The sequence below is a fragment of the Otolemur garnettii genome, unplaced genomic scaffold, assembly GCF_000181295.1.
Source record: "Otolemur garnettii isolate 467f Iridium unplaced genomic scaffold, OtoGar3 scaffold00078, whole genome shotgun sequence".
Taxonomy (NCBI): Eukaryota; Metazoa; Chordata; class Mammalia; order Primates; family Galagidae; genus Otolemur; species Otolemur garnettii.
Window position 1 is genome coordinate 3,707,556 of NW_003852473.1, and position 17,143 is coordinate 3,724,698.

General features: G+C 37.2%; 1 protein-coding gene across 1 annotated transcript in view; it reads left to right on the plus strand.

Annotated features, from left to right (window-relative positions):
- Positions 1-17,143, plus strand: part of TBL1XR1 (transducin beta like 1 X-linked receptor 1) — a 112,494-nt gene that overhangs the window by 14,727 nt on the left and 80,624 nt on the right. Inside the window, exon 2 of the mRNA XM_023515766.1 lies at positions 9,662-9,728. The gene's annotated coding sequence lies outside the window, so the exon portion shown is untranslated. The remainder of the gene's footprint in view (positions 1-9,661; positions 9,729-17,143) is intronic.

The window sequence follows — 17,143 nt, forward strand, 5'->3', positions numbered from 1 at the left end:
TTTCATTATTTGTCTTTTTCAAAATACTTGCCATTAATATTCTGTAATCTCATGGTTAAGTTATAATTCAAATAGTATTTGCTTAGGCCCTAATATACTGGTTGTCTTTTAATACTTTGCTATTCTTAACACTTTTGTACTCTTTAAAACTAAGCAGGGCTGGGTGTGGTGGTTAAAATTAATTCTATGTGAAAAAAATCTTAGGGGATTTAATTGGTTTTTAAATCATTGTTTGTCGTCCTTGTAATAAACCAAACACTTATGTTTATACCTGTTACCAAGTTATCTATAACACTGTCTCTACAAAGTGTAGGATTACCTTATATAATAACATTGATGGATGAGGACATTGATGGCTTGCTTGTGATTATAGAGGTATGATGTGAAAGAGCAGAGTTTTTAAACAGAACAGAAAGCCCTTGTTCTTTCCATTCTATCTTTACTGTCTTTTAAGTTTCTGAAGGTGGCAAAGGAATGCTGAAGTTTTAATACTCGTGCCTTTATTATGTATATTGCCACATAAGGTGCTGTGTTTGAATGCCTTTGAGAAGTTCCTCTTCATAGAATGGCTATTTTTTAGTATGTAATGTTTGAATAATACTTTTTTTTTTTTTTTTGTTAATTAATTTTTTTTTTTTTTTGGTCTCATTTAACCCAATAGTTTTATGCCCCATCTTGGATCTGTAGAATTTTGAGTGGTTCTGGGGATTGCTTCAGGGTCAGCAGACTATGTAATCTGGGGGGCATATCTGCTCTGTTCTCCTTTTTGTTTTTTCTTTTTGAATAAACTTTTATTGGAAACAGTAGTGGCCCATCTATACATTCATAAATACATTGATTTATGTCTTGTCTGTGGCTGCTTTGCTACTGTAATAGCAGAGTTGAGTAATTGTTACAGAAACTAAATGGCCTGCAAAACCAAAAATAGTTAATTTCTGGCATAGGTTGCCACCCCTAGACCACTGCATGCCAATATCTGAAGGCAAGACGGGGTAGTTGCAGTATTTATTCAGTCTCACCAGCACTTCACTATCATCATTTGGGAGGTGGGGAGAGGAGGGTTGTTCTGTAGTAACATGGATGGATGGATGGATGGACGAGCGAATGAACAAACTTTATGTGTGTGACCCTAGTTGTATTCTGAATGGATCAGAGAGATTAACACAGCTTTTGTTTGATGATTTAGTTGAATCATTTTAAATTTGAGGAAACAGTAAACTGAAAGCAATTTGGCAAATTAACATCAGATGAGAAATTGGCATTCTCTAGAATTAAGAATATGTCATTAAAAAAATCATATGCAAACTCGATTTCTTTGTGTGTTTGAGACCGATTTGTGTCTGTTGCCCTGGGTAGAGTACTGGGGCAGGATCATAGCTCCAGGGCTCAAGGGAGCTCCTGCCTCAGACTCAACAGGAAGCTGGGACAAAAAGCATGTGCCACTGCTCCCGGCTAATTTTTTGTTTTTAGTGGAGAGAGGTCTTGCTCTTGCTTAGGCTGTTCTTGAACTCCTGCGGTCAAGGGATCCTCCCACCTCAGCTTCCTAGAGACCCTAAACATTGCCTGGACCCTAAACCTGACTTTAAAAAGAGGATTTCTAGCAGCTGATCTGATTGGAATGTGGCAGCTGAGTGGTGAACCAAAGAATGACACTCTGAACCCCTCAGTGATAAGCAGGTGCAGTATCTCACAATTTCGGCCTAACACCTAATTAAGTATACTTTTTTCTTTGTGTTCAAAGCACTTCAGAATGACAGTTTTTATTTTAGTAGTTATTTGCTGAGACATTAGTTTTGAGATATATTTGAGAGATTGTTTCAGTGAGACAGTGCTCATCCTCTTGCCTCAGCCTAATAGCTGGGGCTACAGGCCTTGGTCACTACGGCTGGCTAGTTTGTCTATTTTGGGTAGAGAAGGGGTCTTGCTTTTGCTCAGGCTGGCCTCAGACTCTTTTTTTTTTTTTTGTATAGGTATTAGTGTGACCATATGTTTTTATTAGTCTTAGATAAATTTATTATTTTTTATTAAATCATAACTTTGTACATTGATGCATTTATGGGGTTCAGGGTACTGCTTTGATACATAATGTAAAATGCTTACATTGAACTAAGTAACACATCTATCACAATTATACTCTGTTCTTAATAGTTTTGAAATGTATTGTATCATGCACATTAGGTGAGGTCCCCCAAATGCCCTCCCTCCTCCCATATCCCTTCTCCCCTTTTCTCTCTCTCCTCTTCTACTTTCTGGACTATAGTTATGTTTTGCCATTTGTATGAGTGTATAGGTGATTATCTATTGATTTCATAGTAGTATTGAGTACATTGGATATTTTTTTTCCAATGTAGAAGAAATAGCTGAAGATGTTTACTAAGAAGAATATGTTCAAGCTCCATGCAGGTAAACATAAAAGATGTGAAGGCTCCATCTTTTTTTATGGCTGCATAGTATTCCATGGGGTACACATACCACAATTTATTAATCCATTCATGGATTGATGGGCACTTGGGCTGTTTCCATGTCTTGGCAATTATGTATTGGGCTGCAGTAAACATTCTGGTGCAGATGTCTTTGTTGTAAGATAATTGTTGATCATCTGGGTAAATACCTAGTAGAAGAATTGCAGGATCGAAGGATAAGTCTACTTTTAGTTCCTTGATTGTTTTCCAAACTTCTTTCCAAAAAGGTCATATTAGCTTGCATTCCCACCAGCAGTGTATAAGTATTCCCTTCTCTCTGCATCCATGCCAACATCTGTAGTTTTGGGATTTTGTGATGTGGGCTAATCTTACTGGAGTTCGATGATATCTCAAAGTAGTTTTGATTTGCATTTCTCTGATTATTAAGGATGATGAGAATTTTTTCACGTGTTCGTAGGCCATGCACCTGTCTTCATTAGAGAAGTTTCTGTTCAAGTCCCTTGCCCACATAGAAATGGGGTTATTTATTCTTTTCTTATTGATTAGTTTAAGTTCTCTGTAGATTCTAGTTATCAGACCTTTGTTGGGAGAAGATTTTTGCAGGTTAGGCTTCCATTCTGAAGGTTGTCTGTTTGCTTTGCTTACTGTGCATTTGGCTGTGCAAAAGCTTTTTAGTTTGATCAGATCCCAGTAATGTATTTTTGGTGTTGCTTCAAATGCCCGGGGGGGGGGGTCCTCCTCATAAAATATTCTCCCAGGCCAATTTCTTCAAGTCTTTTCCCTTCACTCTCTTCTAGTATTTTTTTATAGTTTCATGTCTTAAGTTTAAATCTTTCATCCAGTGAGAATCAATTTTTGTTAATGGTGAAAGGTGAGGGGTCCAGCTTCAGTCTACAAGTCGCCAACCAGTTCACCCAGCACCATTTGTTAAATAGGGAGTTTTTCCCCTACTGAATATTTTTGTTAGGCTTGTTGAAGATCAAATGATGTTAAGCAGCTGGGTTCATCTCTTGGTTCTCTATTCTGTTGCATAAATCTACCGCTCTGTTTTTGTGCCATACCATGCTGTTTTGATCACTATAGTTTTATAGTATAGCCTGAAGTCTGGTAATGTGACACTTCCTGATTTGTTCTTATTTCTGAGTAATGTTATTTGCTATTCAAGGTTTTTTCTGATTCCATATAAAACGAAGAACTATTTTTTCAAGTTCTTTTAAAGTGTGACACTGGTGCTTTAATAGGGACTGCATTAAATCTGTAGATTGATTTGGGTAGTATGGACATTTTAACAGTCTTGATTCTTCCTTGAGCATGGTTTGTTTTTCCATTTGTTAACATCTTCAGCTATTTCTTTTCTCAGAGTTTCATAGTTTTCCTTTTAGAGATCTTTCACATCCTTTGTTAGGTAAATTCCCAGATATTTCATCTTCTTTGGCACCATTATAGAAGGAATAGAGTCCTTGAGTATATTTTCAGCTTGACTATTGTTGGCACATATAAAAGCTACTGACTTGTAAGTATTGATTTTGTATCCTGAGACTCTGCTGTATTCCTTGATCACTTCTAAGAGTTTTGAAGTTGAATCCCTGGAATTTTCCAAGTATAGAATCATATCATCAGTGAAGAGTGAGAGTTTGATCTCCTCTGACCCTATTTGGATATCTTGATTGCCTTGCCTTGCCTGATTGTGATGGCTGAGACTTCCATTACTATGTTGGATAGCAGTGGAGAAAGTGGGCATCCTTGCCTCATTCCTGATCTGGTGGAAATGTATTCAATTTTACACCATTCAATATGAAATTGACTGTGGGTTTGCTGTAGATAGCCTGTATCAGTTTAAGAAATGTCCCTTGTATGCCTGTTTTGTTAAATGTTCTTATCATGAAAGGATGATGGTCAAAAATGAAAGGATGCTGATCAAAGCTTTTTTCTGCGTCAATTGAGAGAATCATATGATCTTTGTTTTTTATTTTATTGATGATATTATATTTATAGATTTGTGTATGTTGAACCAACCTTGTAACCCTGGAATAAAACCAGCTTGATCATGGTGTATAATTTTTTTTATGTGTTGCTGAATTCTGTTTGTTAAGATCTTGAATATTTTTGTATTGATATTCATTAATGATACAGGTCTATAACTTTCTTTCTTTGTTGGATCCTTTCCTGGTTTGGGTATCAGGGTTATATTTGCTTCATAGAATGTGTTGGGAAGTATTCCTACGTTTTCTATGCTTTGGAAAACGTTGTATAATATAGGTACTAGTTTCTCTTGAAAGGTTTGATAGAATTTGGATGTGAAGCCATCTGGTCTCGGGCTTTTCTTTTTTCAGAGATTTTGTATTGTCTCAAACTCTTGAGTTTAGACAGTCTACCTGCCTGGGCCTCTCAGAGTGCTAGGATTTCAGGTGTGAGCCACTAACACAGACCATGCGATCAAACTTCTGTTTTTTAAGGATATACATAAATATATCCTCAGTCTTGTTAATGACCACTAGGTTCTAGGTTAGATTATGTTGCTTAAATAAATACATTTTTATTGTATTTGTACTTTTTGCTAGGGAAAAGGGTCGTTTAATGTCTTGTATCTTTTCAAAGGGGCCTATATATTTAAATAAATAAATTTACTTCTTGGTAGTTTTATTTCTTTTTCTTTTTCCTTTTCCTTTCTTTCCTGGGCTAGAGTGCAGTGGCATCATCGTAGCTCACTGCAGCCTCAAACTTCTGGACTCCAGTGATCTTTCTCCCTCAGCCTCTTAAATAGCTGGGACTACAGTTTTGTGCCACTACGTAGCTAATTTTACCTATTTTCTGTAAAGAGGAGGTCTCACTATGTTGCCCAGACTGATCTCAAAACTCCTGAGTTCAAGCCATATTCCTACCTTTAGCCTCCCCAAAGTACTGGGATTTTAAGCATGAGCCACCACACCCAGCCCAGGGCAGTATTTTTGAAGATAAGTCAAAATACATCGTTTTACAATTTTACAGGATTTTTGCATCTTAAAAAATACCTAATTATGTATAGGTGACAGATCTTAGAAACATCTGCTGAGCCAACAATGTCTTTCTGTGCTGAATATCTATTCTAAAATTAATAATTTATTTGAGATAAAATGTTCTCACATAGATTTTAGAAGCAACACTTTGTGTTTAAAGAGAAAGACAAGGCCTATAAACAAATGTTTATTTTATTACAAGTGGCGCAAATGGTTTATGCTAATTTAATAATAGGATTAATCATGTGCTGTTGAATTTTGGGTCAGTGGCAGAATATCAGCCTTTATTGGCCACCTCCTAAAAGTGGAACTAGAATCATTGGTGTAACCAGGCTCTCCTGGCATTTTCAAAATAATGTTTCACTGTTAACTCCTTCCGTATCAGTGGGACTTATTTGTGCTTTAAGTCAGTCTCTACCTTGTTTTGCTTTCAGGTATCTGTCCATATGTTCCTATTCATATAATATAATGTTTATCAACCTAACAGAGGCACTGCTGTTAGTGGAGGGCAGCAAGATGAATGCATCTGTCCCTGGTCTCTAGAAGTCTGATAAGGGAGGGATGGTAAGAGAAAAGGCACTTTCTCAGCTGTGGTAAGGCTGGGTATGGCAAGGGGGAATCATAGTTCTCTCCTCACATAGCAATGTGGATAATCAAAAGAGGAGGCAGATCTGAGCTGAACTTTGAGAAAAGAAATGTGCTGGGTTTGTGGTCAGAACCATAGTTGCAAGGACATTTCTGAGGAATGACGAGTGTCATGGCAGCCAAACAGTACAGGTAACAGTGGTACAGTCACCTGCTATGGTGAGAGCAGAGGATGGTGAATAAGTGAAAATAGAAAAGCAGGTCTGTAGGAAACACAGGGTCTTGTATTTCAAACAATTAGAGTGATTTCTGAATAAACAGTTTTAATATGTAGGATCCAGGAGAAATAACACTCTTTTGTGCTAGAAGGTGATATTTTTATGTTACAGATTACATGGTTATGATTTTGTAATAGAAGATAGGTATAGATTACCAGATCATAAAAGGGGCATTATTTGTGCCATTATATGTAATGTGCATTGTTTGCATATAATTCTGTAACATAACAATATCATACTGAAGCACAAAAAGATGTTACTTCTGCCAGACCCTGTGTATTGTCAGAGTATGTTAAATGCACCTTAAAGTTTTATGATTTCCATGTAAAGTATGTAACTGTTTCTTTTAAAATTGATTTTTTTTTTTTAAATTATGTGGTATCCTTTATAAATCTACTATGCAATGGCTAGGACTTAGGTAAATGAAATGGACTAGGAAAATATCTAAGATAGAAACCAAAATATGGTTCTGCATGTGTTTCTAGAATTTCTAAAATTAAATGAATGAATACAAAGGTAAGGAAAAGATGATTAGTGAAAACTGAGATTAGCTACATCTTGAGGGTAATGAGAGTAAGAGTCATTGAGCACAGAAAACCAGGGAGAGGAGAAAAATTGGAATGATTTCATTTAGTATCCTCCAAAGGCAGATGTGAGTTGTATGTGTACACATGGGGTATTTTGTGCTATTAGTCTATTTTTTGTTCATTTTAGATTAAAAATTAGATACTTGGGTTCAGATTTGCACCCTCACTTGGCTCTGATGTTCGGAGAGGCATGTGTGATGTAATGCTGTTTGCAGGAAGAGCACAGCCGCACTTCATCCATTCTCGTCATCCTCTGAAATCGCCACTTATTTCTGCTGACATTTACCTGTCGTAGTCTGTGTTCTGCTTTGCTAACAGGGTGGTTTTCAACCTTTTTATCTCACAGAACACTTGAACTGAAAGTTAACTTCGTAGAATACTTAAATTATGTTGATCAAAAAGAAAGAAAGAAAAGAGTAAAGAAAAGAATATACTTTCTGGACTTCTTTCAAAAATAATTAATCTTTAAAAATGTTTGCAGCACACCAGTAGCTTGCATAGTGGGTAATCTATAAAAAAAAAGGAAATTTATGGGCGGTGCCTGTGGCTCCAAGGAGTAAGGTCCTGGCCCCATATGCCTATGGTAGTGGGTTTAAACCCAGCCCTGGCCAAAAAAAAAAAATGAAAGAAATTTATTTCTTAGGGTCTGGAAGCTGGGAAGTCTAAAGTCCAGGGGCCACATTTGTTGAGGCCCTTCTTACCACGTAATAACACGATGGAGGATATCACCTGGCAAGAGGACCCGAGCCGGCCAGCTCACCTCTTTCTCTCTGTACAAAGCTCCCAGTCCCATCATGGAAGCCATACCTTGGTGACCTTACCTAATTTTAATTCTCTCCCAAAGGCTCCACCTCCAAATATCATCAATATATGAATTTGTATTAAATTTCTAGCATGTGAAATTTGGGAACATATTTAAACCATATCACTTGTTCACTTGTGTTTGAGTATATGGATTTATGAATTTTATTATTTAATTTTAATCAAAACTTATAAAAAAACAGTCTAATGACTAAAAGATTCTTGTAAAGAAACTGCTTATAGAAACAAGAATGAGAAACAAGAAAATGGCAGAGCTGGAACTTAAACAACTAGACGCACTCTTCACCTGTCATAACTAGTTATTTTTAGATGATGTCTGAAAAAAGTTAGATTATCAACATCTCTGAAATATAGACACACATTGGCTGTTGGTACTGATGAGCTTTGCTCTAAGGGTAACTTGTGCCTTAAGATATTAATGATGGTGTCATATCATGATGAAGACATCAAGACTCTAGAGTGTTGTTATAAACAAAAATATTGTAGCATGGTAAGCAGTCAATTGTCTTCCACTTGTTTTGTTTTACAATATACATCATTTAGTAGTGGATGTTAATTATTTATAAGTAGAATGTATATATGCCAAAATTTTCCCTGATAAAGGTGTTAGTTGATTTTTGGATAATACGCAGTACTATATAATTTTAGGTCAAAAATTCAGGAAAATTCTACATTAAAATAATTGATGCTCATAACAAATGATTCTGAGGTGAACAGAACCTAGTGATAATGTGGTTTTTGTTTGGACTGAGTCATGATGTCTAAGAACATTTCCCTAGTCAGTGATAAGAGGGACCTACCAAATACCTCACAAATATCTCATGGCAAAAATTCTTAAGGCTCATTTCTGTGGCATGTCTGGAAGCACCAGAAGTTGGGTGGGATATTGTAAGTTGGTGTAACCATCTATATAATTTCAATAAGTGTGTGGTACAGTAAATGTTATTTTAATTTCTAAATCTCTTATGACTTAACTATTTGACAGTTATATACAGTAGAACCTTTGTAAGTTGGCCACCCAAGGGACTGTAACAAGCTGGTCAGCATACAGAGATGGTCTTAAGGAACTAGGCCTGCTGCATTGCTATGGTGCATGTCTGGTCTGTGGCTCTGAGGCCAGTGGGGGGAGCTGGTCAGCTAGGGAAGGCCAGCTGTAGTAGCACTGCGGTTATTTAGTATGGCTGTGGGGTCAGGAATCAAGGCAAATAAGTATTCCAGTCAACTAAAGATTAAGCCAAAGGGAAGAAATTTCTGCAGTTACTCTGAGTGTATTTGCTTAGTTAATCTTTTTAATGTTTTCTTGATGGAGGCTAAACCTTGCATGTGTAGTAGCAAATGCTCTTTTCTCTGGCATCACCTTATTTCCCCTTACTTCTTATACCAAAAGTTATACTCCACTTTAGCTCACGTTGGAACCTGCACTGGCCAGCGTTCCCCCCTCAGTCTTCCCTGACTTGATGTATGAAACAGCTTTCACATTTACACAAGCAGTTCCTGAAATGTCCTGTGGTGTGATTTATTATTGGTTGAGAAAATTTGGTCAATGCTATAAAATATAAGCAAAGACATTTTGCTTTAACAGATTTTGATTTAATTGTTTCAAAACCGATAATGTGTTTTTTTCTTATATAACAGAAGAGATAGAATGCAAGTTCACACCATTCTTTGTGACTTAGGATCGCTGATCTTGAACACACTGTATTGGACTCAAACACAGCAGTCTGTTCAGGAGTTGAGTGGAGTGGTGTTGAAGCACTTTGAGTGCACATTCATTTCTTTGAGTCTCATTGTGTTCACAGTGTTGAGACGTGCTTAGGACCATTTTGAGGATCTGACACATACAGAGCACTCAGAAGTTGCTGCTGTTGTTTAAAGATACCATTTGCTTGGGGGAGAAAATTCGGTATGGAAATTTTGTAAACTGAGTTTGTTTTAGGGCACATTGAATACTTTACTTTCCTTTTTCTCAGCATCAGCAACTTGTAACTGGCGGTACGGACACTCAGTCGCACCTCCCACGTCAATGCACTGCCAATGGTAAGACCCCCAGCTCCTGATGTCAGCCTGTTCTGATTGCACCATTTATTACTCACCTGTTTTTTAGAATCTTTTTAGATTTTTGAAAGAGTCTCACAATTTGACAAAATACTTAATGTTCCCAGCCAAAGTAAATGTTTCAAAAACCATATGTGATTTTAAAATACTAAATAAGTTTTGAATGTTTAGTAAAAATCCTACTTTGGAGATTTTCTTTTCTGTAGTTTTTCAAACCTCTTCACTGTGGTCATCAGAAGGAAAAATATTGCTACATAATGATGCACTTGTGTTTTGTCAAATTCTATTCTGTGAACAGAATTTTCTTACTAAAAATACAGTGGCAGTGGTAGTAAAATAGTTGGTTTTGTATATTGTATTTATCCTAATATTTTTAGTTAATGGGCAGTTAAATGGCTAAAGTTCTACCTGTTTTTACTTAATGAATATAATTTTAAGGAGAGCTATTCTTACAAAGAGAGGAGACTTTCTCTGTGTAATATAATTGCTAACCAGTGATGCTGCAGAAAGACTATTGGACTCTAGGAACTGGAATTGGCTTTATTTCCTGAATATGCTAGGAATCTTGGATGACTTTTGGCAAAACCTGCTGTAAAAATTTGATAATGGAATTGAACTAAATATCAAAGATTTGTTCTAGCCATAGACTAAGTGATCTCATCACTATTAACTAGAATTCAGAATGATTCTCTCATACAAAAATTAGTTACCTTAATTGTATTGTTGTGTACTGTACCTACAGTAAATAAGGAGAAGAATTTTTTTTTTACATTTTTAGAATTAATTACTTAGTAATATGTTCCATTTAAAAATATTTTCTATAGTATATTAGCAAAAGTTTTAATTATTTTACTTAAATTGTAGTTTTCTATGTTATATCAGGGCACTGTAGAAACTGATAAGGTTTATAGAATTTGGTGGGAAATGACAAATGTATCAGTCTGAAATAAAAACTATTGAAAGTTAATAAGACCCAGAATAAGTGGGTAAGACATTTTTAAAACTATTTCTCAGGAAATGATTCATATTAAAGATGGACTTCTTGCTAAGAGGAGACTTTCTTTTGTCTAATCTTCTGTATTCTTATTCTTACTGAGGGAAAAATTGACCTCTTCCTCTGTTTCACTCCTCCCCTTCTCTGCATCCTCCGCACCTTCCTTCCTTCCTTTCCTATCCTCTTCCCCTCTGTTCCCTCCTTGCCTCTGTCTCCTCTCTCTCTTCCTCTCTCTCTCCCTACCCCTAGTTGAGAGGGGGTAATGAAGAAAATAAGAATTTCTCCCTGCAGCCTTACCTAGCACAGAAGATGACATGGCTTTGCATTAATTTAAACACCTGGCCAGGTTCTTTAGGTTGCTCGGGCACCTCGTTAGCCATCATTAAGTCTTCCATTTCCCCTGGAGCACTGTTGAGTTTCTCAGGTGAGAAGCAGCTTTGTGATAGATAAGCTTTGGCATTTGGAGTATCTGCTCTTGGCTTTTTGTTTAAAGTTCACGTTTGAAACCTGTTAGTTTTTTTTTGATTGTTGGAGCCTTGTTGTTTGTGGTACATGTCCCCAATAATAAGTCCCTTGGGCCTGTTGAGTCTCTGAGATGCAGGTGCTTGGCACCCAACCCTTTCTAAGTGCCGATCCTCGAGTGTGTTTGTGCTGTGCCACTCAAGTAGACTGCGCTTTGTTTTGCTCTTGTAACAACTCTTTCTGATTTAAATTAGATCACTCCAAATACATTGGCCAAATTTGTTGAATTCCTTGAAATCATTTTTATGTCATCACCACAGAAATGTAAGAGTGTGTTGGGGTATTACCAACAGGTGTGTAATTTTGACCTTTTATTATGAAAATTCGAAGCATATACTAAATTATATTGAACAGCTTAGTGAACTCTCATCCAGCTGCAGTAGTCACCAGTCTTATCCTTAACCACTTTGTTCCCTTGCTATCTCCAACCCTAAATTATTTTGAAGTCAGTTATTCACATCATACAGTTTAACTCATAAATAGTTAAAGCATTTATCAGAGAGCTAGAGTATTAAAAGCTATAGCTATAACACTATTGTCACATGTGGAAAAAATGATACTTTATTTGAAAGGAAAATTTGCTTTTGTTTTGTGATGGAATCTTACTGTATTGGCTTGGCTAGAGTGCCTTGGTGTCAGCTTAGCTCACAGTAGCCTCAAATTCCTAAGGCTCAAGTGATCCTCTTGCTTCAGTCTCCCAAACATCTGGGACTTCAGGTGCCTGCTGTAACGCCTGGCTTGTTATTCTGTTTTTAATAGACACGGAGTCACTTTTCCTCAGGCTAGTCTTGAACTCCGGAGATCAAGGGATCCTCCTTCTTGGCATCCTTGAGGGTTGGGGTTACAGGGATGAGTCACCTGGCCCAGCCAGAAAAGAAACTTAAATATACTCAAAAGTTTATGGTAAAAGCCATACAACACAAGTTAACCATCTTGATTATTTTCAAGTGCATACTTGAGCAATGTTAACTGTATTCACATTATTGTGTAACAGATCTCTAGAATTTTTTTTAACTTGCAAAATCAAAATTTTATGCCTACAAAATACTTTTCTTTTTCTCCCAGCCCCTGGCAGCAACTGTTACTTTCTATTTCTGAGTTTGACTACTTTAGCTGTCTCTTATAAGTAATATCATATAAGATTTGTTTTTCTGTGGTTGGCTACTTTGATTTAACACAATATACTGAAGGTCCAAACGTGATGTAACCTGGAACATTATTTTCTTCTTTTTAAAGGCTGAATGGTGGCCAGGTGTGGTTATAATTGTAGCACTTTGGGAGGTCGAGGTTGGAGGATCACTTAAGGCAAGGAGTTTGAGACCAGCCTGAGCAACAGCAAGAGCAAGAAACCCCCCCCACCCCTGTCTGTACACATGCTCATATACACACACATACAAGAGAGAGATTGAGAAATTAGCGAGGTGTGGCAGTGTGAGCCCACAGTCCTATCTACTTGGGAGGCTGAAGAGGAGGATCATTTGCTTGAGTCTAAGAGTTTGAGGTTGTAGTGAGCTGAGCTATGATGACACCAGAGCACTCTTGCTCAGTGGACAGAGCGAAACCCTGTTTTTTTAAGAAAAAAAAAGGCTGACTAAGATGTTATTGTATGCATATCACACATGTTCTTTGTTCCTTCATCTGTTGGTGGACATTTGGGTTACTTCCACCTTTTGGCTATTGTCAGTAGTGTTACTCTGTGAACATGGGTGCACAGATAGCTATCCTGATTGCAATTTTTGTGGGCTCCCAGAGGTGTGAGGTTGCTGGATCATGTGGTAATTCTAGTTTTATTTTTTATTTTTCTGTAGCAGCTGTACCATTTTATAGTCTCACTGACAGTGCACAAATGTTCCAATTTCTCCAAATCCTGGGTGATATTGTTAAAATTCTGTTTGTTTGATAGTGACCATCGTGGTGGGTGTGTGGTGTTGATAATTCATGAATATTGCTAAGTCTGCATTTAGTTCTGAGTTTTCCTGAGCTGCTTGTAAGGATGTCTTCACAGAATCCCAACACAATCCACACATTACGTTTGATCGCTATGCATGGCTTATGCTTTGCCTATTTCTAGAAAGTTTCCTACATTTTGTATTTTATTCATTGCATTTCAGTAGTTTAATGTCTTATCTTTTTCTTGTGTTTTCTGTAAATTGGTAGTTAGATCTAAAGTTTAATCCAGGCCAAGTGTGATGCCTGATGCCTATAATCCTAGCACTCTGGAAAGCCAAATTGGGTGGATCACCTGAGATCACAGGTTCAAGACCAACCTGAGCCAAAGTGAGACCTTGTCTCTAAAAAATAGCTGGGTGTTGTGGCGGGCCCCTGTAGTCCCAGTTACTCCAGAGGGTGAGGCAAGAGAATCGCTTGAGCCCAAGAATTTGAGGTTGCTGTGAGCTCTGACACCTCAGCACTCTACTCAGGGCACAAAGTGAGACTCTGTTTCAAAGGATTTAATCTACTTCAGGATTTTCCCCATTAGTTTGGGAGGTTGAGGTGGGAAATGTTTTATACGTGGTGCTAAAATGAAGGTTGAGTATCTCAAAATCTGAAATATGAAATGCTCAGAATCCAAAAAGCTCCAAAATCTGAAACATTTTGAGCACTGACCTGGCACTCAAAGAAAATGCTCATTGTAGCATTTCAGATTTTAGACTTTGGGATTTGGATGTTGAACCAGTATACTGCAAAAACTTCAAAATCTGAAAAACAAAATTCCAAATCCTAAACATTTCTGGTCCTAAGCATTTTGAGTAAGGGATATTTCCGTGAAGAGGCACATAATGTTTGTCTATGTTTGTAACATAGTAGTGACCATTGATTCTCTTGGCTGGATCCAGTGTTTCTATCAGATGAGGGTATACAAAATGTTGATGTCCTAATTATGTCAAGCTTTTAGATACTGTAATATTTCTATGAAGAAAAACTTCCCTTGTTAGATATTTGGTTATTCTTTGATAGCAATTTGTACAAGGAAGACATGCTGAATGCTTGATTCTTTTATTTGCCAGTTTTTGAAGTGCTGAGTTGTTTCATAGAATCCTGAAAAGGCAAACTAGTGATGATTTTTGTTTTTATAGCGTTATTGTGAGCTTGTGAATTTAAGCCTTCGATACGCTTCATTATATTGAAGTTTTTATTCTTACTGATGTTGAATTGTCTTGGCTAAAAGAACCTTTTTGACCTCCGAGTCTTTTTTGACACGACTCCAGTGCTCTCTGCTAGCTCCCTGTTTGCTGATATAACAAGATGTTCTCAAGCTTATCTTGGACACGTTCTTCCTTGGTCCTCAAACCAGTTACTCTTCTGAGAAGTCCTGATTCCTTTTAGTGAAAAGCAACATTTGTGTATTTATGTCATGTATAATATTATCCATAATCTTTAATATATAAATGTAATAGAAAGTGCATTTAAATATAAAAATGAATAGAAATGAAATATAAATATGCAAATTTGTAAATAATAAATATTAAAATCATACATAATATATTTTAATATTTGTAACTATCTTTAAACCAGTACCACCCATTTCATTATTGCTAGCTATTTTGCTTTTTTATTTATTTATTTTTTATTTTATTGAGACGGAGTCTCACTTTGTCACCCTGGGTAGAGTGTCATGGCGTCATGTTCACAGCAACCTCAAACTCTTGGGCTCAAGTGATTCTCTTGCCTAGGCCTCCCAACTAGCCGGGACTACAGACACCCGCCACAACACCCTGCTATTTTTAGAGGTGGGGTCTCGCTCTTGCTTTAGACTGGTCTCGAACTCAGTGAGCTCAGGTGATCTGCCTGCCTTGGCCTCCCAGAGTGCTGGGATTATAGGTATGAATCACCATGCCCAGCCTATTTTACTTTTTTTTTTAATAGAAAAATTCTTTAATCAAACCAAGTTTACACATTGACACTATGGCTTAACTAGAATAAATCTGCCCAAGTTAAAACTATTATGGACCAAACAGGCATTAGGGGTTCTCTGAAAACAGAAGGTCCTAGTACCATTGTAAGACCTTTCAAAAGCAAAAATCCAATTATTGAAGTAATTCATATTTTTAATTTATAGGTGGAAACAATTATCCTAGAGGTCAGAGCACACAGTGTTACATACAAACTATTTTGCTTTTTAAAAAAAATGTTTTTGGCCATATCCACTGGGATTGACGGCTGAAATTTTCTTTTTTTAAGTTTAAAACAATAGATGAGGTCCAGCTTTGTTGCCCAGTGTGGAAATGCATTCACAGCCTTGGACTCCTGGGCTCAGGCAGTTGTCCTGCTTCTGCCTCACAAAGCATTGGGATTATAGGTGTGAGCCCCCACATCCAGTTATTTTTAAGATTTTATTTTGTAGAGACAAGATCTTGCTGTCTACCCAGGCTTGTCTCCAATTCTTGGGCTCAAGTGAATCCCCCCCACCCCCTTTACCTGCCCCGCAAACCCTTGGCCTTCCATCAGTGGCATTCATTATAGGTACTATGTTTTAAAATGAAATTCCCTGTGTGATTCTCCACTCCCTCCTCCCCCCTTTTGTGACTTGATACATGATTCGGTTTAGGTTTTTAATTTTATTTTTAGTATTTAGGATTTAAAACTTTTAGTTTTGTTTTATAATTACAGAAGACTTTTATATCACTTTAAAGTGAGGCATATTCTTACTTCCCTAAAATTAAAAAAAAAAAAACTTTTTGGTTTGTCTTATATTATTTAAAAATGCAAGCAAATATATACATATACTTAATATTCTGGAGATCACTTTATAAGAGCATACTGAGATAGCCCACACTTTTTTTTCATCACATTCCTTTAGAATGGATAGCAGAGCTGTTTCAAGAGTGGGAATTTTAGGTAAGATCATTAAATCATGTAATTTTGAGTCCGTTTAACAAACTTCCTTCTGTAAGACATCCTGCCTTTTAATGTTCCTTCCAGCAGTGTGAGAAATTGTCTGTTTTCCCAATCACCTTTGTAGCGAGGAATTTATATTTATTTATCTTTTGTCTTAATCGGATAACTGAGAAATAATACCTCAATATAGTTTTTGCATCTTTTCACATCTTTTTTCTTGTCTTTTCCTTTTTTTCACAAAGATTCTTATTTTTAAGAAAAGTCTCCCAGCTTTGCTGGTTGGTCTCTCAGCTCTGAGCCCTTGTGCCTCTTCTTGCTCTGACTCTGGAGTCCTTTCAACAGCTATAAGTTAATTTGGATCAACATGATTTTCCTATTAAGAATTGAGCTGTACTGAACGGTAGGCTTAGGTTTGATTCCCATGGAATCAGACACTTGATTGTAACCATTTTATTTGAAAGGTGAATCTAGAAAGTTCTTGTGGCCAAGTGGGGATGAGAAAATAGGAAAAGATAAGGAGGCCAACATAGGGTGCTAGGAAGACTGATCATTTGGGCTCAGATCATGTGGTGACCTGAGGGGAAGCAGTATAGAATCGTCTTCTGAGTTGTTCCCCGAAAGGGATAAGGAAGCTGGGGTGATTTGTATGCCAGCCTCCATTCCTTACTAGTGGAGTTATGCTTTGCTGAGAGCTGGGCATCAGCTGCTAGCTGTCTTCTCCCTGACCTGACCTGACCTGACCTGACCTGTGGTCAGAGCAGGCTCCAGGGTGCTTTGCAGCAAGATGCCGGCCAGCTGGTCAGGAAAGTTGAGTGATTGAGGGGACAGGGCCTGGGTGCTGCCAGCCTCTGCTGCATCAATGCGTGTTCTGTCTGCTAGCAGTTGCACTTCTCAGGGTAAATCAGTAAATCTCCTCTTAATCCATAAACTGTTGTATTTTGTTACCATCTTTTCTGCCACAACTTTATTATCCTAAAATAACTAAAAGTAAGTGATGACTTATCAGACTGAGGGTAAGCCCCCAAAGAGTTGTCACTCTACC